Raw genomic sequence first — 23,753 nt, forward strand, 5'->3', positions numbered from 1 at the left:
GGTAGTAGCTGTTGTCACACCCATCTTCTAGATGTAAAGGTCATTTCTTCGCATTCCGCTCCCTCTGAGTCAGGCCAACATTGTGTAGGCACAGTAGCATAATGGACAACTTCAGCTCCCTGTTGTTATTTCAAGTCAAGGACTTAAGAGCAATAAATTAAAAACGGGGGTGGGAGCAAATACTGTCTCATTCCCAGGTTGCAACTGGATGAAACACTTGGATTTTGGAACTAAATCCAAACGAAACCCACTGCCAGCGAGCCGATTCCAACTCACAGCGACCCCATAGGGTTTCCAAAGCTATAAATCTTTATGGAAGCAGACTGCCGCTAGTGGTTTTGAACCGCTGACCTTTTGGTTAGTGGTCGAATGTGTTAACTACTGCGCCACCAGGGCTCCTTTGTAACTAAATAGTGATGATCAAATTAGAGAAAAAGGCTGGATGGTGACTAGTACAGCAAAAACATATTGTGTTTCTGGTTTGTTTCAAAATATTCCTATGATCTGAGTGGTCACTTACCTACTGCCCCAAATCGTGTATCTCAATAATGTTTCATCCACGCACCCACCCACCCATCCATCCATTCACCTATCCATCCAGCCATCTACCCACACACTATTATTGAGTGCCTGCTATGTGCCAGGCACTGCTCTAGGTGAATAACACAGACAGAGCCCTGCCCTACTGAAGCTTCTACTCTAGCTGGGGAGACAGGCAGTAAGCAAAATGAATGCGTGAACAACGGCATGTCTAATGCTGATAGGTGCTATGGAGAGAAAGAAAGCAGGGATGGGGTATCAGGAGTGGGAATGCTCCTTGTAAGTACATTTAATGCACTTATTTTACACTAAAACCTCCTCATTCTAAGAAATCTCTTAAATCGGACCAGTGTGTTGTGGTGGAGTGTATGCCTGTGAATTCCTCCACAGAGGGAGGAGGCGAGGGACTTTGGTTTGTTCACACCTGGAGCCCTAGTCCCGCGTGCAATGCTGGCCCACAGCAGGTGCTTAGTATGTGTTTGTTGAATGAATGACTGACACACTGTCAATGCAGTAGTGAAACAAGTGTGCACGTGGACATGCATGTGTTGCCTCCCTTCTCTCCCCTGTGAATCTTCTGAAAAATGCTATGTCACTCCCTCTTCAAGAACCTGCCCTCCTCCTGGGCTCTGGAGACCTGCCTGGTGCCACTTGCCTGCTCCTCTGCTGGACACTCTGGCCTTTGGGTCTCCTCCGATCTTGAAGCCATTTGGTCTCTGGTGTATCTGTAGGTGGTGTGGGGTTTGTCTGCCCCAGTCCGTTCCAGCCCATGTGGTCAAGGCCTCGCCTGACTCTGAGCTCATGGTCAGTGGCATGCAAGGGCCTCTGGTGCTGAATCCAGGGGTTGGGTGCAGGGATGCGGTTAGTTACCAGGGTCGAATCTACTGGTTCAAGCAGACCCTAGGATAGGAAAAGGTCCCTGCGTGAGCAGGAAGAGGTGCTGTAGCGACAGTGCTCTGCTTTTTGTCCCCCGATGGCTAGCCAGATACTTTGGTTAATAGAGGCTGTTACAAGTTTTCTCCCTTCTCCACCCTTCCTTCCCTTAATATCTGAAAGAGTCTTGTTCTCCACAGGATGCCACAGTTACTCAATAACGCTATGTTTTCTTCCTGGGGAGGTACAAGATAATACTCACTGATACTAATTCATGATTCATGATGTGAGAAAGTAAACAAATGGGTCAAAGTTAAAAAAAGAAAAAAAAGAATGTATGACACAGCTCCCCTGCCAGGCACCACCTTAGGCAATAAGGATTCAGATAACAGGTGTGCGTGAATAGCAAGCTGCCCCAGCCTCTTACAGGACAGAGCGAGATGGCTTGAACCTCAGGCCAGAGTGAACCTAACCCAGTTGGGCGGCGGGCAGGATGGGGAGAAGTCAGGGAAAGCTTTCTAGAAGAGGTGACATCTGAGCTCACTATGAAGGATGATGTGGAGGAGGGAGGTAGACGGAGAAGGTAGTGAAGGATGTCCCTGGAGCAGGGACCAGCCTGAGCAGAAACAGGGATGTGAGAGTGAGCCGGACAGGTTCAAACAGTGTGAGCCTGATGGCGGTCAGCTTTGCCGGGGGGGGGGGGGGGGTGGTGTGGTGTGGAGAATGGGGTTGGTGGGCTAGTCACCAGTCCTTCTTTGTTGGCCATCAACTCACCATGAGTAGGGCGTAGTGGAGTCTACTTTTCAGTCTTGGTTATATTGCTACTAGCTGATTTTGTATCTTGAAATAGTTGTTGTCATTTGTCATCATGACTCTATCTACCCAACCATCCATTCACTTAGTCATCCGCACACCCCTCCAACCATCCATCCATCCACCCACCCACTCATCCATCCATCTGTGATGCAGGCCTCCATCTACTTTCCCAAAAGTGTTGATGGTAACTTACAGCATCAGAGTACACAATATCGGAATTAGGGCAAGACAGCACCTCTAGCTTCTGACCAGCGCTGCAAGGTCATTAACTGGAGGCAGCCGAGTTCCCAGCTGTGTTGGACTTGAGAATTGCTGCACTCGAAAGGCAAAACCTGAGTGTCCTTGAAAACGGCCCATCCTGCCTTTGCCTGGGCTGGCGCTACCCTCCCTGTCTCTCCATCTCACTACCCTCATGGTGGGGGGTGTCCCTCACTCCCCGGCCGAGCCCTCTACCCCTGAGAACCTGGTGGTCAGCCTGCCCACCCGCCTGCCACCTTATCATGGCTGTTTAGTGTTACTAGTTATCTCCTCTTGTAGGAAGGCCTCTCCTGCCAGCTCCCACTCCCTCTGTGGCTGGCTCCTGCCCTCCCCCTGCCCCGATGGCGACTGCCAAGGTCACCAATGACCTCCTAATTGCCAGATCTGACAGGCACTTGAGGCTCTTATCTCTCTTGCCCTCTCTGTGGCATTTGAAAGGGCTGACCCCGCAGCCTCCTTAGCACTGGCTCTTGGCGTCTGGGGCTCCCAGGACCTGCTGTGCTCCTGATCCCTGTGCCCCAGCAGGCTCTGCGCCCTCAGCCCTCTAGTTCCCAGGGCTGAGACTAGTTGCACACTCTCATGGGAGTGTGCCTCCTCTCTGCCTCTCAAAGCTGCAGAACAGAGTCAGTGCTCCTCAGCACCTGGCCCCTACCCCCCTCCCTGGCCTCATCTCCGGATGTACCACGGCTCACCAGGCACGCTGTCAGTCAGACATTTTGCCAGGTTACTCTAGGAAACAGGTATTAGTGGTTCCATTTTACAGGTGAGCAAACTGAGGCTCCACAAATGAAGATACTTGCCTAAAGCCATTTAGGAAGAAAGTGGTGGAGCAGGTGTGCCAGCTCAGGGCTGTGAACTTCCAAGCCCATGTCCTGAGACTGCCTCCCTCAAGGAGAAGGGACAGGGCCCCCCCAAATTAAAGACAAACAAAAGGTGCAAAGTCGTATTGCTTAGGTCTCTGGCCTATCACCAGGATTTTATGTCTCTGTTTCTCAGTTGAGAAGACAAAGGCTTGGAGTATTAAATGACTGCCCAAGGTCATGTGACAGTCAGGATTCAGAATAGTGACTGGGAATCCCAGTTCTGTCACTTATGCTAGCTGTGTGACCTTGGGCAAGCTACTCACCCTGTCTGTGCCTCAGTCTCCTCATGGAGATAAAGTCCATTATTTTTTCTCAAATGGGGATAATAATTGTAGTCCTCTTAGTCCAAATTCAGTGTCAGCTGTTTCATTCTACACCCCCAAAGGCCATTCACTTCCTAGGAATTATGTTTTTTTTTTTTTTTTTCATGTTCTTCCTCATGCTGTTCTCTTCATCTAGAATGTTCTTCTTTCCATAACTGCAAGTCCAGGAACAGAGCCGCCTCTGGAGTGCACCACTCCAGCACCATTTCCCACAGTTACCTTGGCTCTGCCTCCTGTGGGCTGGTGGCCCCTCCAGACAGGGAATGAGACACCTGCAGCAGCTCTGGGCTCATGTCTGGGCAGTACAGTGACTAGAAAAGAAGGGAGAGTCACTCCTGATTCTGGAAGCTGTCTTAAAAAGAGAGGGAGAATGATCCAGAAGCCCCCAGAAACCTCTGTTCCAGCCTCATTGGCCAATGCCTGGACCAGTCACTACCAGGGGTGGCGGTGGAACCATTGTTGGGGCTGTCAACCAGGCCTACCTGTAAGGCTGGGTTTGGGTCAGCTTGGGGAGGTGGAAGGGGGCACAGGAGTAGCTTGTGAGGTGGTGGGATGTGGGCACAAAGTCAGGGTCCTTGTGGGAAGGGTGGATGAGACAGCAATGCTTGGCAGACAGGTGATGTACGGGTGTACTGTCTGTTATTTCATTACTTTCTAATTCCTAGGGAACTTGTCTACTACCCTCACGAGACTGTCTTGTCCAGGGATGGTGGGTGAGGCTGGCTCTTGTCCTCTCTGTACCCCACCCTCTGCATAGGCACCCATTCATGCTAGGCACCCATTTAGTAAATGCTTGTGGAATGGATGGACAATGCTGTCCTAGAACATAGCTGTCATCCATCCATCCATTCTTTCCTGGAAGCCCCTTCCTTAAACGAAATACTTTACAGGAACCTAATATCAGGAATGGAGCTCTGGTGGGGCAGTGGTTAAGGGTTTGGCTGCTAACCAAAATGTCAGCAGTTCGAATCTACCAGCCGCTCCTTGGAAACCCTATGGGACATCTCTACTCTGTCCTATAGGGTTACTATGAGTTGGAATTGACTTGGTGGCAACAGATTTGGTATTTTTTAACATCAGGAACATGCTGGAAGTGAACAGCTCAATTTGAGGGAGAGATGGAGGCCCCAAAGCCCTGCTTGGCAATCTCTCCCATCTTCAGGAATCCCCAAGGATGCTGACGTGGGGTGTTCTGGATTGAATTGTGCCCCCGCAAAAAAAAAAAACTATGTGTTGTAAATCATAACTTCTATGCTTGTGGTTGTAATCCCATTTGGGAATGAGTTGTCTTAGTTATGTTAATGAGGTAGGATTAGGATAGGGTGTGTATTGAGTCAATCTCTTTCGAGATATGAAAGAGATTAAACAAGCAAGGTAGGAAGCAGAGATGGGGTGGACACATGGAGATCTCCAAGAAACCAGGAAGCAGAAGCTGAAGAGATAAGGTCCTTCCTTCAGAGCCAACAGAGAGAGAAAAACTTCTTCTAGAACTGGTGCCCTGAATTTGGACTTCTAGCCTCCTAAACTTTGAGAAAGTAAGTTTCTGTTTGTTAAAGCCATCTGTTTGTGGTATTTCCGTTGTAGCAGCCCTAGATAACAGAATTTGGTACTGGAAGAGTGGGGTGCTGCTTTAATAGATACCTAAAATGTGGAAGTGGTTTTAGAATTAGGTAATGGGTAGAGGCTGGAAGAGTTTTAAGGTGCCTAATAGTAAAAGCCTAGATTGCCGTAAGAGACTGTTGATAGAATTATGGGTGTCAAAGGCAATTCTGGTGAGGGCTCAGAAGGAAGAAAGTCTCTATCATCTTGGAGAATACATATGGCACAAGCAACAGGATATTGCTATAATGTGGACATTAAATGTGCTTCTGGTGAGGCTTTAAAAGAAAATGATGAACATGTGACTAGACAGTGGCAAAGAGCTTGTCTGAATCATGTTCAAATGTTTGGTGGAAGGTAGAACTTGCAAGTGATGAACTTGGATATCTGGCTGATGAGATTTCTAAGCAAGAACTTAAAGGGGTTCTGTGGTTTCTTCTTACTGCTTACAGTAAAATGTGAAAGGAAAGAGATGGACTTAAAAATGAACTGTAAAAAATGAAAACAGAACTGAAAGATTTGGGAAATTTTGTTTCATAAACTAAGGACATGTGTCCTAGAATGTTCACGAAGGACGTGGCTACACAATCTTTTGTTAAAGAGACTAAGCCTGTGCCTGATGGATCTAACCAACTACCACAGCAGAAAACCCATCAGCTTAGACTGAAGGGGACAGAGAAAGAACAAAAGGAAAGAATGCAGTCTGCGTCTTGGAATTCTATAGACAGGAAACAGGTCAAAAGAGCTACATCTGTTGTCCTCCAAGAAAAGAAAAGAACCATCCCTAGAGTAGCTTGGAGGTCAGCAGAACTGTTGGAAGGAGCATGGGAAGCAGGGCTTTCTCTGTTTCAAAGGGTGAGGCCACGGTCTCCTGGATCTCAAAAGGTGGTGCCACAGCCTCCTAGGTTTCAAAGAGTCAGGTCTTCACCAACTTGGTTGCAGAGTGTGGTGCTGCTGTTATGGTGTGCCAGTGGGATGGTGCCACTCCCCAAAGCTGAGGGGTGTGGGGCTACCATGCCCAAGGGGCAGGAGAATGGGGCCTGTCAGGGCTAAGAGGGTGGGGTTGTCACTCCGACTGACTAGGAGAATGGGACTGCCTGAAGCTGAGGGAGCACAGTTGCCATCCCAGAGGGCCTGGAGGGCGGAGCTGAAGCCCAGGGCCAAGGGGCCTCCACCCAGAACCCAGAGATCGTGCTAACACCCAGAGTCTGAAGCGCAGGGCCATTGCCCATATGGTCTCAGAGAAGAAGGGATTATTTTCAAGCTTTGAGAGCTAATGTAATTTGTTCTACTGAGTTTTGGACTTGCTTGGTGCCTGTTATCCTTTCTTTCCCTCCAATTTCTCCCATTTGTAATGGAAAAGTCTACCTTGTGCCTGTTGCATTACTGTACTTTGGAAACAGATGACTTGTAGTCTAGATTTTACAGGTTCACAAATGAAGAGAAGTTTTGCCCCAGGATGGAATACACCTAAAGTCTCACCCATATCTGAACTAGTTGATTCAGAAAATGAGATTTTGGACTTGGAGTGGATTTAAGACTTTTGAAATAATGTGATGGGGCGAATGTGTTTTGCATATGGAAAGGATATGAATTTTGGGGGACCAGAAGGTAGAATGTTATGGATTGAATTGTGTCCCTCTCTGCCTGTGGTTATAATCCCATTTGGGAATGAGTTGTCTTTGTTGTGTTAATGAGACAGGATTAGTGTAGCATGTGTCATGAGTCAATCTCTTACACAATATAAAAGAAGCAGATTAAGGACGCAGAGATGGGGTAAAATAGATGCCAAGACACATGAAGATATGCAAGGACCCAGAAAGCAGAAGCAAAAAAGAGAAGGCCCTTCCTCCAGAGCTGACAGAGAGAGGAAGCCTTCCCCTAGAGCCGGTGCCCTGAATTTGGACTTCTAGCCTCCTAAACTAGGAGAAAAGTTCCTATTTGTTAAAGCCCTCCACTTGTAGTTACAACAGCACTGAAACATGGGCTATGAATTCTGAACGGGCAGGTCCATGCCCCAGAACGCTGGGTGGCTGGTGCCTGCCTAGATCCCTCTGACTAATATCAGCTAAGAACATTTGCCTCAGAGCAGGCCAGGTGAGGCTGGCAGGGGAAGTGGGCTCCAAAGAGTGCCTGGTCAATACACTCTGGAGGAAAATTGGAGCAAGCTCTCCCCTTCCTTGGGCTGCGCGAAGTACATCCTTTTGTGGGTTGCAGCTGCCTACCCAGAGGATCCAACTGGGGCCGGCGTGCCCTGATGCTGATGCTGCAGTGTCCAGGCCAGTCTGGCCCCTGGTTTTGGGTCTGGCCCCTCGTCTGGGGTGCCATGGCTCAACAGGACTTGGGGAGATGGATCTCAGACAGGAGGTCATAGTGGGTAGCCCTGGCTGCATTTATGTGTTCTCACCTCCTCCTCCTAATGTCAGCCTTCTGACCCATCTGGAGTCGATGAGGCTTTCGAGAGGGGTGGGGATGCAGCTGAAGCTGGCCCAGGTCTGGGGGAGGGCGGTGGAGAGGAGCTGGCCCGCAGTGGCAGCTCCACTAAGATATCCCATGGGTGCTGTCCAGATAGGAGTCACGCCACGCTTGAGGCTGAGGTCCCCGCCCAGGCTTCTCAGTGGGTGGGAGAGGTAGATGGTGTGGGGAGACTCACCCTCTGGGGTCCCCGCTGCAGGAGGGGTGACGTGAGGACAGATGCTGAGTCTGCAGACCCTATTGATGGGGTGGAGACTGAAAATTTCTCTCACACTCTGGGTACATCAGTGTTTATTTTCTTTAGTAAATGCACACATACTTTTGTGTGTATTATAATTTCACAATGAAATAATTGAAAAAGAAGACTTTACCGCTCTCTAAATATCCTTCAGACCTTTAGTTAAAACGCCAAGAAGGGGACGTTAAAACCAGTTGCCGTTGAGTTAACTCTGACTCATAGCGACCCTATGGGACAGAGTAGAACTGCCCCATAGGGTTTCCAAGGAGTGCCTGGTGGGTTTGAACTGCTGACCTTTATGGTTAGCAGCCAAGCTCTTAATCACAGTGCCGCCAGGGCTCCACGAAGGGGACATTAGTGGTCCTAAACTCCTTTTAGAATACCTCCTCTTCCCCACTCTTCCTCTCTCCCCTTTGGCAGACACTGTTGACATCAAACCCAGTATTCATTCTCCATGTCTTTTTTTTCTGACAGGAACCTGACTTTATTCCAGATGGCTAAGTGCCCAGCTCAAGGGCCACATCCTCACTCTCCTTTACAGCTAGTGTCGGTCAAAGGGACATGAACAAAAGTTGTTGGGTGGGGCCGACTCAGCTGGAAGTTATGCCCTTTAGTGCACTGTCTCACCTTCCCCCAATTCTTTCTGCTTCCTGCCTGGAGTGAGGACTTGATGGCTGGAGCTCCAACAGCCATTTTGGAACACAATGCAAACTTAAGGGTAGAAGCAGCACTGAGGTGTGGAGCAGAAAAAATGAAGATGTCTGAGACCCTAAGGACTTTGAGGAGTTGACATGCAACTTCTAGATAGCCACCTCAAGATTTCTTTATGTGGAAGAGAAATAAACCTCTGTCTTGTTGAAGCTACTTGTATGTGTTTTCTGTTTGTAGTGACTGATTACAAAAGTGGCTGTAACCATTCACTCCTTCCTATACCCACAGCCTTGCAAAGTGACTTTTCAGCTCCTCTATCAGAGATGGAGCCGATTTCCCTACCCTTTGAATCTGGCCTGGCTCTGTGACTTGCTTTGCCAACAAAATGGGACAAAAGTGACTGTGAAACAGCTCTAAGTCTAGGTTTCAAGAGGTCTTGCACACTTCTGCTTGCTTTCTTGGAACCCTACCCAGCTGGCCTTTTGGAGGATGAGAGATACATGGCTCAGCCCTCCTCATTGCCCTAGCTGACCACCAGTCAACCCCCAGACACGTGAGAGAGGCCACCCTAGACTAATTCACCCCCAGCCGATCCATCACTGATGAAAATGCGTGAGCAAGCCCAGCCAAGATCAGCCTACGACCTGTAAAGACCAGAAGAATCTCTCAGCTAAGCCCAACTGAAATTACCGACAGGCAGAATCTTGAGCTAAATAACTGGCAGGTGTTTTTAAGACTCTAAGTTTTGTAGTGGTTTGTTATCCATAACAAATCAATAGCTAAACGATACACTCCTATATGCACCAAGCTTAATTACAGATAAAGTTGAATATTAAAAAAGGCAGCCATATTTTCCTCTTTATTCTCACCACCAACCCCAGGGTACATCTTCCCTCCATCTATTACCCCACTCCCTTCTTTCTTTTCCTCCTGTCTTCCTTCCCTCTTTCTTGCCTTCCATCTATTCATGGAATCTCAGACTCTCTGTGCTGGGATGGGCCTTCTCATTCAGTTTGATTTCCTCGGTTGGCTCACGAGAGGGGAAGTCACTGCACACATGGTCACACCACTGTGTTTGTCCTCTACGTGGAGGGTCCTGCTACAGGGCCAGGTGCATGGGGTAGGAGTTGGGGATATGTCTGCTTGCCTCAAAACCTGACATCTAAGAGCTGGATGGGAGATCATCCAGTCAAGATTTGGCAAAATCAAAGACCCACAGGAAATACAGTGAGCACAGAAGCCAGGTGTGGGTGATAGGGAGGGGTGGAGACTGCAGTGAACTGTGTAGACCCCGTCTAGAATGGACTCACCTACAGCGGATGGATGTAGGATTGTTGGATCTTTACATTTTCCCAAAGAAGCTAGAACTTCAGGTATTTTTTAAATGTAAAATCTTGATGTTTAAATGTTATCAACTAATTTAATTTAAAAAATGTCATTTGTGGGTCAGCATTGGACTGGCCAAAGAAGCCATACCTCAGGGTCTCTGTACTCAGGCATCCAGAGTGTAGATCAGATGTGACCCCTGTCCTAACTTATACAAGACTTCCCATCTGGGTGGCTCTGTGGCCCTGGCCTCGGCCAGCCTTCCCTGCTGATAGGTCCTCTGTTGAAATGATGCCAGCCCCTCTGAGGGCCCACCATGGGCCTTCTAAAGCTGCTTAGGGATGTCCAGCCACTTCTCTGGGACCTCCCTTGGCTAGAAAATTCCTTCTGAAGAGGTGCAGTCAGAGCCTCCATGGCCTCCCCCTGCTTCCCTCTCCAGACGACCTGGGCTGTAGCGACCCCTCCTGCTCCTTTCCAGCCCCCGTGAAAAACCTCCCTGACTTCAGCTTGCAGCTCCCAAGTTGTGAGTCGAACCAACCCAGGTTCAGATTCCAGCTCTGTGTCATCTTGGGGACATTGCTTAACCATATCTAAAGTGAGAGAGATGAAATGTTCTCAGGTCGATTGAGTGCCTGGCGCATGGTCTGGCTTGAGGTGAGCGGCCGCCAAGAGTTTGCTGAATGGACGGACGCTGTGCGGGGAGGTCGGAGTGTGAGGGGTGGGTTGTGTGCCTGTGTATCAATGTCCGTCCACAGGTGTCTCCTGGGTTTGTACACCAGCACCTTTCCCCCCACTCCCCAGCCTGCAATTTCCTTCTTAACTGAGTTGTTTTTGCTTTGCATGTGTGCTGCGTGTGTGTGTATATGTATGTACACACACACCTGTGTGTGTGTGTGCGTGCGCATGCATGCCTGTGTGTGCGTTTGTGCATGCATCTGGCAACCTCTAGGTTGAAACAGTTGTAGGACTGCCCCTGTTAAATTGCTAAGTATAGAAGCTTCCTTCAGGGTTGACCCCAGTCCCACCTTGGGGCTCTTCTCCCTTTCACCTCCTGGGACTGCACCCTGTCTCTCTGCCCCGTCCCTGGCCTCCTTGGGCTCTTCTAACCCAGGCCCTGGTCACTGAAGAGTCCAGTCCCTGGACTCTCCCGTTAGCCTGATGGAGTGAAAAACAGGGAAGACCCAGGACACCTGGGAGGGTCATGGGGCTTTGGACTCAGACCTAGGTTTGACTCCTGGCTCTGCCCCCTTCCATCGGTGACCTGGAACTCCCTCCGCCTTCCTGAGTCTGTGTTTTCTCGTCTCTAACCAAGAGGGGCAGTGGACTATGGGATGGATGCCTGACTTGCAGGGGTGTTGGGGGAATCTGGTGGAAGATGTGTGTAAGTCACTTAGCACAGCGCCTGGCTGCTGTGGGGCCACTGCTGGGCTCCCCAGCCCTGCTGGGCCTCAGCCAAGCCTTGGGAAAGCCACAGCAAGCAGGCAGGGGGCGGGGGATATTCCTGGGGGGCCAGGGCTAGGCTGCTCCTGGGAGCCCTTCAAATCATTTCCAGAGGCAGCTGCCTGTGCATAAGGCTGGAGCTGATGATGAGCCAAGGCGGGGGGGCGGGGGGTGAAGACGGCTTCGAGCGAGCTCCAGGGACTCTTGCCAGGAAGTGCTCCCCAGGCGCTCACCCGCTCATCACTCATTCACACGTGCAGGGCACTTGGGGCGCTCTGGAGGGGCCCTGTGTGTGCATGTGTGTGTGTGAGTGTGTGCACACATGTGTGTGAGTGTGCATGTAGACATGCATGTGCACACCAGGGCCGGAAGTGAAGACCAGGGGAGAGGCCACCACACTGAGGTCTGAGGGTCTCTGTGAAGCCACAGGCCAAACAAGGGGGTGGGAGGGGCACGAAGGAGTACCTGCTATGTGTCGGAGGCTGTGTGGCTCCACAGTCATGACCTTGCTTTGTCCTCATAAAGACTCGTGGGGGTGGACTGCCCTGGCCTTGTACAGAAGAAGAAACTGAGCCCAGAAATCTTAATACTGTGTCCAAGCTCACTCTGCTAGTTGGTGTCCAGGCTCTACTCCCACCTGGGCCTTCACTGGGCTTTGTGTTAGCATCCTATGGAGGGGCCTTGCTCACTATGGGGACACCAAGAGAACAGGGGCATGCAGGCTGGCTAGGCTCTGACCATCCTGGCCAGTTTTCTACTTCCTCTTCTCTTCCAGCGAGACAGACCCAAGAGAGAAGACTGTTGGTATGGATCAGGAGCTCTTACTGCAGCTCTCAGCTCTGATGCTGACCTTGTGAGGATCTTAGCCTCAGTTTCCCCAACTGTCAGATGACAATGATGGTCCAGGCTGCTGACCTTGAGGGCTGTGTGAGGACAAGGTGGGTCCTGCACAGGGAATTACCCTAGAAAGAATGCTCCTTGGGATATGAAGATGGCTGGGCCAGTGGAGATGGGGGAAGCCTGGGGAAGGTCCTCCTCTCCTGGTCTATGAGGGCGACTGGGTGCTGGACCAGCAGTAGCAGTAGGCGAAGGCCCCTGGCCCCCCCAGAGAGCAGGGCTGATGCCTTACTAGGAAGACCCTGGGCAGGAAGCTGTCCTCGTGCACAGAAACTGTCCAGTGTACTGCAGTGACCTTCGGGGAGGCCAAGGGGACAGGAGTGGGGCAAGGACAGCAGCACCTGTTCAGAACTGGTGACTCCCCATTTCCAGAGGGGGCATCTGAGCCTCAGAGAAGTTAGGGGTGCTCCAAGGCCTTGTGCAGTTTATGGTGGCTACAGGGTGTGCAGGGGCCCCAGGCATCAACCAGAGGCACAAAAACTGGGTCCTGCTTTTATTGGTTTGATCTTTATACTTGGTAGGCAGCTCGCCATGTGCCCACTAGGGCTCTCCCATGGCACCAGCCTGTGGGGGACCCAGGTATGCTCTAACCCCTGGGAGGCTGGTTCATCATCACTCATCCGTTTATCCCGCAAAGGCCCTGACCATCTCCGTCCAGGTGGGTGGCATGCTCTGGATCCTGGGTGGGTGTTCTGTATGTAGGCACCATGTTCTATGCAGCAGCTGCCATGGGAGCTCCTGTGGGCAGTTCAGTGGCTTGTCCTCTGCATGGCCCCAGCTCTAGCTGGCAGCCTGTCACAGGCTGGCACTCAGGTGAAGGTCAGCAGACATGTGGGCAGGTGCTGGGCCACTGATAGGACTCCACCAGCCTCATGGAAGCTGACTGTTGGGCAGGACAGCTGTTGAAAGCTCACTCAAGCTCCGGCGTGAAGGACTGTTTCAGCCCAACAGGGTTGAAGCACACAAAGAGGAAAACTTCCTTCAATGAGAGGAGCCTCAGGAGGGTCTGAGGTCCCGAGTCCTGGGTGTGGACACATCTTGGATGGCGGGACCTTCCTGGAGCCCGTTGAGCCCTGCAGAAACCATCCCTGGAGTCTTTCCAATAGGAGGAGCAGATGGAGTTGGGAGGGCTCTAAACGTAGGATTGAGACCAAGCTCTGTCCCCTGCTGCCCTGGTGACTTAGGGTAAATCAGTTAACATCTCTGAGCCTTGATCTCCTGTCTGTAAAATGGCAATGATAGTAGTGCTACTCCTCAGATTGCTGTGAAGATTAAATGAGATAATACAGGAAAAGCACCCAGAACGGTGCCTGTTGCTGTTAGGTGCCGTCGAGTCGGTTCCGACTCATAGCAACCCTATGTACGACAGCATGAAATACTGCCGATCCTGTGCTATCCTCACAATGGTTGCTGTACTTGAGCTCATTTTTGCAGCCACTGTGTCAGTCCATCTCATCGAGGATCTTCCTCTTTTTCGCTGACCCTCTACCAAGTATGATGTTTTTCTCCAGGAACTGATCCCTCCTGATAACATGTCCAAACTACATGAGGTGAAATATCACCATCCTCCCTTCCAAGAAGCATTCTGGCTGTACTTCTTCCAAGATAGATTTGTTCATCCTTCTGGCAGTCCATGGTGTATTCACTATTCTTCGCCAACACCATAATTCAATGGCATCAATTCTTCTTTGGTCTTCCATATTCATTGTCCAGCTTTCACATGCATATGAGGAGATTGAAAATATCATGGCTTGGGTCAGGTGCACCTTAGTCCTTAATGTGACATTTTTGCTTTTTAACATGTTAAAGAGGTCTTTTGCAGCAGATTCACCCAATGCAATGCGTCTTTCGATTTCCTGACTGCTGCTTCCATGGCTGTTGATTGTGGACCCAAGTAAAATGAAATCCTTGACAGCTTTGATCTTTTCTCCTTTTATCATGATGTTGCTTATTGCTCCAGCTGTGAGGGTTTTTGTTTTCTTTATGTTGAGGTGTGGTTCGTACTGAAGGCTCTAGTCTTTGATCTACATCAGTAAGTGCTTCAAGTTCCCTTCACTTTCAGCAAGCAAGGTTGTGTGATGACACTGCATATTGCAGGTTGTTAATGAGTGTTCTTCCAATCCTGATCCTCCATTCATCTTCATATAGTCCAGCTTCTCAGGTTATTTGCTCAGCATACAGATTGAATAAGAATGGTGAAGGGATACAACCCTGAGGTACACCTTTCCTGACTTTGAACCATGCCGTATCCCGTTCTTCTGTTTGCACGACTAAGACAGTCGATGTACAGGTTTTGCATAAGCACAATTAAGTCTTCTGGAATTTCTATTCTTTGCAATGTTATTCATAATTTGTATGATCCACACAGTCAAATGCCTTTGCATAGTCAATAAAACACAGGTAAGCATCTTTCTGGTATTGTCTGCTTTCAGCTGGGATCCACCTGACATCAGCAATGATATCCCTCATTCCAGGTGCTCTTCTGAATCTGGCTTGAATTTCTTCTGGCAGTTCCCTTTTGATATATGTTGCAACCACTTTTGAATTATCTTCAGCAAAATTTTACTTTTGCGTGATATTAATGATATTGTTAGATAATTTCTGCATTCTGTTGGATCCACTTTCTTTAGCGTGAACACAAATATGGATCTCTTCCTGTCAATTGGCCAGGTAGCTGTCTTCCAAATTTCTTGGTGTAGATGAGCGAGCACCTCCAGTGCTGCGCCCATTTGTTGAAACACCTCAACTGGTGTTCCGCCAATTCCTGGAGCCTTGTTTCTTGCCAGTGCCTTCAGAGCAGCTTGGACTACAGTGCCCTAATGACCAAAGACCAGACGAGTTGTGGAATGACATCAAACATGAAGAAAGCAAAAGGTCGTTAAAGATGGGAAAAAAAGAAAAGACCAAGATGGGTGTCAAAAGAGACTCTGAAACTTGCTCTTGAATGTAGAGTAGCTAAAGTGAATAGAAGAAGTGACGAAGTGAAAGAGCTGAACAGGAGATTTCTAAGGGTGACTCGAGAAGACAAAATGAAGTATTGTAATGAAATGTGCAAAGAACTGGAGTTAGAAAATCAAAAGGGAAGAACATGCTTGGCATTTCTCAAGCTAAAAGAGCTGAAGAAAAAATTCAAGTCTTGTGGTGCAATATTGAAGGATTCTATGGGCAAAATATTGAATGATGCAGGGAGCATCAAAAGAAGATGGAAGGAATACACGGAGTCACTGCACCAAAAAGAATTGGTTGACATTAAACCATTTCAGGAGGTAGCATATGATCAACGACTGACGATATTGAAGGAAGAAGTCCAAGCTGCATTAAAGGCTTTGGAGTAAAACAAAAACAGTGCCTGGTATAAATAAATGTTAGCTACTCCTATCATTCATTCACTCATTTATTAATTCAATTCATTCCCACAAATATTTATCAAGCACAAACTGTATGCTAAGCCCTGGGGATACAGCCAAAAACAAGGTTCCCAACCACAGTTTCTCTGCATGTGGCATGAGTTCTGGGTAGGAACCTGATTTTTAAATTGACAAGTAATAACAATGATGAGAGTCTCAAAACCGGGGCTGAGTGAGAAGAGTCACCCTACTCTCTCAGTGCTTCCCGGCAGCTAGCGGTCTGAAACCGAGTCCATAGTCTGCTGGGGCCACGTGTCCCCTGAATGTGGAGTCAATCAATAGGGCCAGGGATAGGTATCGAGAATGGGGGTGTCATTGCTTGGGGGGCACTGGGCTGTAATGTGCGATGGAACAATTGGAAACAGACAGTAGTGAGGGTCACACAACATGATGAAAGCAATCAATGTCACTGAATTGTCCATGTAAAAATGTTGAAATGACAGATGTTCTGTTGTATATACTGGCAGCGCCCGTGTGCTTGTGAGCACAGAGATGCAGCCATTTGATTGAAGAAAGGGGGTTCCTTGTGATGAAGTACAGACTGAACTGCGTGGAACCAAGGATGCTGGGAGGGGCGATGCTTGTGGTCACCTGTACCATCCCCTAGACCCCACTGGGCCTCCGGGGCCGGGCTGCCCCTCCCTCAGTGCCTCAGCTCCTTGTCTCTGCCCAGGCTCCCCCAGGGTTCCTGCAGCCTCCCCGCACATGGCCTTGCGTGTCCTCCTCCTGCCTCAGCCCTTGAATCTGACTGGTCCTGTCTTCTTTCTGCGGGGGCTCCAAACCCTGTGCCTATCTCCCCTTGATTATCAGGAGCCTTGCTGACCCAGCGTGCCCCACAAACAGCTCTTCCTTCTCCCAGCCCAGCTTGCAGGGTGCTCAGGAGGGCAGGTTAAGACATACCTCAGTTGTCTATGCGCAAAACAAATGATATCTCTTCCCCCAGGACCAGGTGACTTAAAAAAGAAAAAAAAAAAATTATTTTTATTGTGGTGAGTATAGATATATAACAGAACATTTGTCATTTTGACATTTTACATGGACAGTTTGGTGACACTGTTTACTTTCACTGTGCTGTGCAGCCCTCACGGCTGTTGCCAGTTTTCCCATCACACTTAGCAGAAGCTCAGTGCCCTCCAGCACTGACTCCCTCTTCCTCCCTCCCTCCCCCCCACAGATGACTTTCTTCCCTCCTTCCCCCCTCAGCAAAGGTGGGTGCTGTGGGGAACAGAGAGACAGAAGCCCACAGACGTAGACTCCTCCGCAAAAACAAACCAGTTGTCATCAGGTTGATTCTGACTCGTGGCAATTCCATGCGTCTCACAGCGAACTGTGCTCCATAGGGTTTTCGACAGCTGACTTTTTGGAAGTACATCACCAGGCCTTTCTTCTGAGGTGCCTCTGAGTGGATTCGAACCACCAAACTTTTGGTTAGTAGCCAAGTGCTTAACCATTTGCACCATCCAGGTGGCCTGGACATAGACCCAGACCCTGTCTTGGGGTCTCTCAGAGACAATGACAGCAGGTGGGATGCCGGAAGTCAGAAGGCCGGTGCAGTGTGATCCGGTCCAGGGCCCTGGCAGGGTCCCCACCAGGACTCTGTCTTCACTGGCCCCACAGGAGCGGCTGGGACAGCGAGCCTCCCCGGCATGGGATAAATGCTGTCTGCTGTTGCTGGTGAGCAGAGCTGAGGCCAGGGGCTGGGAGGAGTGCTGTTGGGCCTGATGCTTCCAGAGATGAAACAATGGGATGCCTTTGTGTGTGGTTGCAACCTGCCCAGGAAATGCCGAGGACGCTTGGCTTTTATGTCCCGACCGTGTAGCCTGTCCCACCCCGCCCTTAGGTGAGGTCATCTCTCCCCTGAGGCCTCACCAGTCCACAGCCAGTCCCCACCCCACAGCCTGGCTCAGGTTCCTCCAGGCGGCATAAAGGTGGACCTGCGTCAGAAAGTCTGCTGGTCCCGCCGGAGCCCTGACAGCGCGCTCCTCACCTGTAAGACAGGTGCACGATCTGAGCCCTACCCAACTGCAGGTGAATTAATGAGAAAGCACAGATGTGTAACAGCACTTCTGTGGTTTATCGCTTGTCTTTGTCATTATTGTCACGATCAATGTTAGTGCTGCTATCACTGCTTGTGGCTGAAGCTCCACTCCGAGCTCCTCTAAACTTGTTTCTATCATAATTTTTAATAAATACGTTTGTTGACCACCCACGATGTGTCAGGCGCTGTGCTGGGTTCTGGGTATCCAGACCCAAGGCTAGGGACAAAGCATCCTTTCCGTCCCTGCTCTGAGGTAAGACAGTTGGGTGTTTCAGAGGCTGATCTTCCCAGAAGAAGACAGGGTGGCCAGGGGACAGAGGCCCTGACCCTCCGGGCCCCGTCCAGTGGGAGGTGAAAAGTGTCATCTTCAGTTCAGGGAACGGAGGGGACTTGGCCATGGAACCACCAGGGGTCGACACGGTGGGCTTACACCCGCGCCTTTGCCTTCTCCACACCATCCCAGCTGCCTCTGGGATGCTGCACACTGGCCTGGCCAGGTCCAGCTGAAGGTCAGGAACCCTAGGGAATGAAAAAGAAAGTCAACCCCGCTTCTTAGGTTCAAATACCGTTTAAGGCAGTACTGACCACCTACTGTGTGCCTGCTGCTATGCGGGAGAGACGCAGAGCCAACAGGTCCCGATCTGAGCTGCTTTTCTTCCTCTACAAATGGATTTCCTTTTCTGTCTTCCCAAATGTGGAAAATTCATTCATTCATTGGTCACATTTCAGGCACAGTGCCGGGCACTGGAGACTCAGCAGGGAATGAAACAGAGCCCCTGCCCTCCCTCATGAGATTCGCATTCTGGTGTGTGGGTGGGCTGGGTTTAGGGGAGTCGAAGCCCAGATAAATCCCTGTAGAGTGTGCCAGAAGGTGCTGTGGGGTAAGGACAAGAAGGCAATGAGCATGCCAGTCCCCTGAGCTGCTCGGATGGAAGCTGCTGAGCCCCTCTGACTTCTTCTAGGGCCTCACAACATCCAGATTTTGCTAATTTTGCCAAAGAAGTGGGTCCCCTTTCCTCCAGCAGCCTTGCTGCCTGTATCCTGGTCTTTGTCCTTCTTGCTGGGCCACTGCCTCCCACTCCGTCTGCCTTCTGAAGACACCACTGCTCACGCCCCAGAGTCCCCTCAGGCTGCTGCTCCTCCGTGGCAGAGACCGGCTCCCTCCTGGTCTCCTCTCCTGCTGACACGGATCCTCAGTTCCAGTCACACCGCCTTCCCTCGAATACACTAAACACCCTTGTGCCCTTGTACACCCTCATGCCATTCGGCAACCAGTTCTCTCCACAGGGTCTCTTCCCCCTACTTAGCTTCTTTAGGGACTGATGTAATCTCTCAGAGCCTCAGTTTCCTCATCTGTAAGATAGGGGTAAGCGTAGGCTGCAGTGGTGATTGAATGAGGGGTGTATGCAGAACACTGCACAGTCTGTGGCTCATGGAAGGGGCTGGGCAGGTGCTGGCTTCCTCCTCTGCTTTCCTCTGAGTGACAGGGAGCCACGGGAGGGGCGGGCAGATTGGAGGAGCAACAGGGACTGTGCGGAGTCTGAGGGCAGAGACAGGTAGCGGGACGGAGATGTCCAGCGAGGCAGCTAGAGAACCTGTGTGAGAGAGGATGTTAGAGAGTGTGCACGCTGTGTGTGAGTGTGCAGGTGGGTATGTTAGTGAGTGTGTGTGAGTGTGCATATGTGTAAGTGTGCGTGTGTTAGTAAGCACGCCTGTGTATGAGTGTGAGTATGCTAGTGAGTGTGCATGATGAATGTGTGCATATGTGTGTCATGTGTGTTAGTATGAGTGTGTGAGTGTGTTAGTGACTGCATGACGAATGTGTGTGTGCATATGTGTAAGTGTACGTGTGTGTTAGTAAGTCTGCCTGTGTATGAGTGTGTGTATGTTAGTGTGCATGATGAATGAGTGTGCATGTGTGTGTGTATAAGTGTACATGTGTGTTAGTAAACATGCCTGTGTATGAGTGTGTGTATGTTAGTGAGCATGCCTGAATGAGTCTGCGTATGAGTGTGTGAGTGGGGGTGGAGGGCCCCAGGGAGGGCACTTCGGGTGGAGACCAGAGCTAAGACACTGCCCAGGTGTGCAAAGGGAGCTGTGGGCTGTGGCTAGAAACAAGGGGTGATCCCAGGGAGACCCAATTCCTGCAGCCCTGGAGCCTGGTGCTTCGCTGGAGGGTTGCGGGGCCCTGGGGAGGGGGTGTGTGGAAAGGAAACTCTCCCCACCCTCCGCTGCCTCCAGAAGCCTCACCCAGGGTCCCTGAACCCAGGCTCCTTCCAGGAGGAAGTGCCAGGATTGGGAAGCCTATTCTCTCAAATGTTTCCAAACTCACCTGGAGAAGTAGACTTGGCTGGGTGAGCTTCTGGGCTCTAGGACTGTGTACACAAGTGTGTGTGCACTTCTTTGTGTGCCTACAAATTTGACATGCATTTGTATGTGCGTCCAGGTTTGTGTCTGTGGGCGTGTGTGTGCCCTGTATGTGCATACAACGTGTGAATGCCCTTGGATGCACAGGGCCGCCTTGCGCCTCAGCTTGGACAGCCGCACTCCTGAGGGCTGGGCAGGGGGTTTGTGGAGACCTCTCCTGCCTGTCTTTGGCCATACTTGCAGAGGCTGTGTAGACTGCAGAAAGTGAGGTTTATTTGAAAATTTTCTGAAATTCTGAGAACTTTGGGGCTGTCCTCTGCTTTGAGACAGAAAGGAGAAAATAAGAAAGGAAAATTAGGTTAGGATGGGGGTTCCAGCTGAGAGACAATTTTCGAGGTGCATTCTGGGGCATAGGATAGTGGGGATAAGGGTGGTGGGGGAAGGCAGGGGTCTCGTGCTGGCTCCTTCCCACACCGGGCCTGGGGAAGTGCACGAAGTCAGGGTTATTAGGCTGTGGAGACAGGTTCGGCCTCTGAGACAGGCAGATTTGGGTGGTTCCAAACTTCTAAGGGACAAATATGGTCCTCTCTGAGCTTTTGTTTCCTCATTCATAAAATGGTGCTATTACCTGCCTCTAAAGCTTGGGAAACCAAAATAAAATATTATAATGACATGTGCAAAGACCTGGAGATAGAAAACCAAAAAGGAGAGCACACTTCGCATTTCTCAAGCTGAAAGAACTGAAGAAGAAATTCAAGACTTGAGCTGCAATATTGAAGGATTTTATGGGGAAAATATTAAATGACTCAGGAAGCATCAAAAGAAGATGGAAGGAATACACGGAGTCACTGTACCAAAAAGAACTGGTTGATGTTCAGCCATTTCAGGAGGTACCATATGAGTAGAAACCAGTGGTATCAAAGGAAGAAATGCAAGCTGTGCTGAAGGCATTGCCGGAAAACAGGGCTCCACGAATTGATGGAATACCAGTTGAGATGTTTCAACAAATGAATGCAGCACTGGAAGTGCTCACTCGTCTATGCTAAAAAATTTGGAAGACAACTACCTGGCCAACTGACGCAAAGAGAGCCATATATATGCCTATTCCCAAGAAGGTGATTCAACTGAATGAGCAAATTATCGAACAATATCATTAATATCACGCACAAGTAAAATTTTGCTGAAGATCATTCAAAAACAGCTGCAGCAGTATATTGACAGGGAACTGCCAGAAATTCAGGCTGCTTTCAGAAGAGGACGTGGAACCAGGGATATCATTGCTGATGTCAGATAGGTCCTGGCTGAAAGCAGAGAATACCAGAAGAATGTTTACCTGTGTTTTATTGACTATGCAAAGGCATTCGACTGTGTGGATCATAACAAATTATGGATTACATTTAGAAGAATAAGAATTCCAGAACACTTAATTGTGCTCATGAAGAACCTGTATATAAATCAAGAGGCAGTTGTTCGAACAGAAGAAGGGGATACTGCATGGTTTAAAGTCAGGAAAGGTGTGTGTCTGGGTTGTATCCTTTCACCATACCTATTTAATCTGTATGCTGAGCAAATAATCCGAGAAGTTGGACTATATGAGGAGGAACGGGACATCAGGATTGGAGGAAGACTCATTAACAACTTGTGTTTTGCAGATGACGCAACCTTCCTTGCTCAACGTGAAGAGGATTTGAAGCACTTACTGATGAAGATCAAGGACCACAACCTTCAGTATGAATTACACCTGAACATAAAACAAAAATCCCCACAACTGGACCAATAAGCAACATCATGACAAATGGAGAAAAAATTGAAGTTGTCAAGAATTTCCTTTTACTTGAATCCACAATCAACAGCCATGGAAGCAGCAGTCAAGAGATCAAAAGATGCAGAAAATCTACTGCAAAAGACCTCTTTAAAGTGTTGAAAAACAAAGATGTCACCTTGAAGACTAAGGTATATCTGACGCAAGCCATAGTGTTTTCAATGGCCTCATATACATGCAATGGCTTCATGATGAATAAGGAAGACCGAAGAAGAATTGATGCTTTTGAATTGTGGTGTTGGCGAAGAATATTGAATATATCATGGACTGCCAAAGAAGGAACAAATCTGTCTTGGAATAAGTACAACCAGAATACTCCTTAGAAGCAAGGACGGTGAGAATACTCGAGACTACTTTGGACGTGTTATCAGAACATGTCCCTGGAGGAGAACATCATGCTTGGTGAAGTAGAGGGTCAGTGAAAAAGAGGAAGACCCTCAATGAGATGGAATGACACAGTGGCTGCAACAATGGGCTCAAGCATAACAAGGAGTATGAGCACGGGACAGGACCGGACAGTGTTCCATTCTGTTGTACATAGGGCTGCTATGAGTCAGAACCAACTTGATGGCACCTAACAACAAGAGCAAATTTTGGGAGGCTGGGACAAAATGAGGCATGAGATACTCTTAGCCTAGTGCCTGGCACATACTAAGTTATAGATGAAGTCATAGAGGCCCAGGCAGGTTAAGAAATGTGGCCAGGATCACCCTGGCAGCAAGTGAGAGTTGGACTTCAGCCCTAGCTTCTCTGGAGCCCCAGCCCACAAGCTCTCCAGAGAGCCATGCTGCTGTGACAGGAATTCATTTAGGACAGCAGAGGCAGGGTGTGTCATGGACTTACCCACAGGCTCCTGGTCCCCACCGCTCCAGCTGCCATGACAGAGAGCCCTGGGACTCTGACTGAGGCCAGAGGTCCGCTCCCTGCCTTAGGAGAGCTGGCCCAGCATGTGTCAACACGCAGAGGACTGTGGATGGGGCCTTCTGGTCAGCTGAGCTTTCTCTGTATTAAGTCTGCCTTCCAGGGAGAACGGTTCTTGGTAGTTAACAGATTCCCTGGGCAGGGGTGGTTATTGAGCACACCCAGAACACCAGTGGGGAAGGTGTCCCTGTGGCCTTGCCCTTGATGTATCATTTCCCCTGTCTTAGTCACCTAGTGCTGCTATAACAGAAATACCACAAGTGGATGGCTTTAACAGAAGTTTATTCTCTCGAAGTCTGGGAGGCTAGAAGTCTGAATTCAGGGCACCAACTCCTAGAAAAGGCTTTTTCTCTCAGTTCTGGGAGAAGGTCCTTGTCATTGATCTTTTCCTGGTCTGGAGTTTCTCACTGCAGGAACCCTGTGTCCAAAGTATGTGTTCTGCTCCCGGTAATTCTTTCTTGGTGGTATGAGGTCTCTTTGTCTCTCTGTTCACTTCTGTCTTTTATATCTCAAAAGAGATTGACTTAAGATAACAACATAATCATATAGATTGAGTCCTGCCTCGTTAATGTAACTGCCTCTAATCCTGCCTTATTAACACCATAGAGGTAAGATTTATAACACATAGGAAAATGTCATCAGACGACAAAAGGGCGGACAATCACAAAATACTAGGAATCATGGCCTAGCCAAGTTGACACACATTTTTAGGGGACACTATTCTGTCCATAACATCCCCTAAGCCCCACACCACACCTATGTTCTCTCTCCAGAAGACCTCACAAAGCACAGTTTTCATAATTTCTGGCCTTCCTCACCTCTGAGGCCTCACTGCTGGTTCCCCCACCCCTGGGGCCCCACCTTTGGGTTTGCCCACTCCCATCCATTGCCCAGGTGGC

This window comes from Loxodonta africana, chromosome 6, assembly GCF_030014295.1.
Source record: "Loxodonta africana isolate mLoxAfr1 chromosome 6, mLoxAfr1.hap2, whole genome shotgun sequence".
Taxonomy (NCBI): domain Eukaryota; kingdom Metazoa; phylum Chordata; class Mammalia; order Proboscidea; family Elephantidae; genus Loxodonta; species Loxodonta africana.